This window comes from Anser brachyrhynchus (genome assembly GCF_964034855.1).
Source record: "Anser brachyrhynchus genome assembly, chromosome: 3".
In the NCBI taxonomy this organism is placed as follows: Eukaryota; Metazoa; Chordata; class Aves; order Anseriformes; family Anatidae; genus Anser; species Anser brachyrhynchus.
This window is the reverse complement of record NC_137696.1, coordinates 105,110,649-105,112,815: the sequence shown is the minus strand read 5'-3', so window position 1 is coordinate 105,112,815 and position 2,167 is coordinate 105,110,649.

Sequence of the window (2,167 nt, the reverse complement as noted above, 5' to 3'; positions counted from 1 at the left end):
ACAAAAAAATTAGCCTAAGTCGCTAACAAGGGACAAGCACAAAAAGAAAGCAAGTAATGCTTCGTATCAACTCTCTTGCACATAAAGACTTAGTAGCAATAAAATAAAATTAGTATACCAAGGACAATATTTGGACTCTGGATAAACGAGCCTCCCTTCCTTTCTCCAGCAAACACATTTTTCTCTGTCTTTCCAACGCCAGAAGCAATTAGCAGTGTAATCTCATGGAGAATTGCAAGTCTCCCAGACAAACAAGATGTTCAAAGTAATAGCAAGTGAGGTTTTCAAGGAAAGATGAGAAAAGCTGAAAAACATTGCTAACTTAAAGGAATGGTGCTGCTTCAAATCTGAGTTATTTTCCTATACAACCCCAAACAATTAAAACAGCCAATTCTCTGAAAAGGTTTTAAACTCAACTGCTCGCTCAGTCTTCTCAATACCATGTGCTAGAGCTACTAGAAAGGAAGATATCACGATTATTTTCAGTAGTGGACAAACTAGGCTTACAAAACATAGACATCATGCATGTTTCGCTAAAAAGAGTGATTTTTTTTTTTCCAATTACAGGCTCCTATTTCAAAATGCATTATTAAGCTTTCACTACTGTTATTTAGGTCTCTAAAACATAAAAATTTACATGCCAGCCAAGCTTTTACTAGATTATTATGGACTTGTAAAGAATACAGTAGCTTTCTTGCATCCACTGGTATACCAGACAGAATAGGAGAATTTTCTTCCCAAATACAGAACAAGTATTCCTTTATTCTGTTTGAGCAGTAAGGTTTTATAAATATCTTACGGAAAACTTTCCCTTATACTTCACTTGGTATTGTATATTTATGTATATTGTATATTTCATATCATTTTCTATTAATATTACTCCTATCCTTACTTTATGACTTTTCTCCCTACTCTTTCTTACTTTGCAACCATAGAAGTAGCATTTTTTTTTTCTGCTACTAAGCTGGTTGCCCTTACAATAAATGCAGTTCTGTCCTTTCCATTCCTAAACTTTGAATCACTGGCCTACCTGTCCAATTCCATGTCTTGTACGGTGCCAAGCAGTCATGCTGCAAGACGTTTTTTTTGAGAGAGACAGGCTAATCATATAAGCCTTTGCAAATTATCACCAGTGACTAAGCCTTTTATGAAATTATTTACATTCTTGATAAAAGCCTGTTTTGTTTCCCCAGACACTCGCACATTAGAACCCAACTAGCAGGCATTCAGAGAAAAAATAAAAATAATAATTAAAAAAAATCAGAACAGTTTAGATGTACAAAAACAGCTAAATAGCATGTGCGTTCATATTCTTTACAGAGATGAGACATACAATAGTTCTGTCATCTGACATTCATGTATGTGAACAAGCATTTCAGAAAGTTTTGGAAACTGAGATGGATGCACTCAGAATTTGGCAGGCTCCTTGTCCCACCAGGGTCCGCAGACGTCCATCCCCCCGTTCCCCCTCACCTGCCCAGATGTGCAGCTGGCCCATCTGGCTACAGTCAGAGCTGTCTCTAAATTGGGATTTTTCCCCCCAAGAACGCAACCTGTATGAATAAAATCTTCTCTTCCAGCTAATTCACCCGCTCTGGTAAGAAGTGTTTTGCCTCAACAATCCCTCCTAAGTCTGTTTAGACAGCAACAAAGCCTGTAAACTCAAGAGGAAGAACAAGAAGCTGACAATACTCTTTCTATCTCTGATCTACGGGTACGAGAGGCTGCACCTAACTTTTGTTAGATGCAGCGAGGACGTTCCAGGACGTGCGGGTCTCACCTCGTTACGCAAAAGGATTCCAGGTCCTCCGGTTTACACACCGCTAGTGAAATCTTTAGGAAAAAATCCTGCTCTGCCCAAGCTTTTGTAACAGCCAATAAACTAAAAAAATAAAAATAAAACCTGTTTAAATCAATAAATACCAATTAAGCAAAATATTTTCAGTTTGTCAAAGCTAACAAATTCTTCCCAGTACGAAAGCAATGGGTGAAGCTTTAAATCTAGGGTGTTGCAGCTTCTGAAATGGCATCATTCACTGCGTTTGGACAAATGCAGCAATTACTCCCTTGGCCATGTTCTACAATCATGTAAGTAACATCCACACAGATGGAAACAAATTCATACGATAAATAAAGAACAAAAAAAATCAAAGAGTAAGGCATTTCA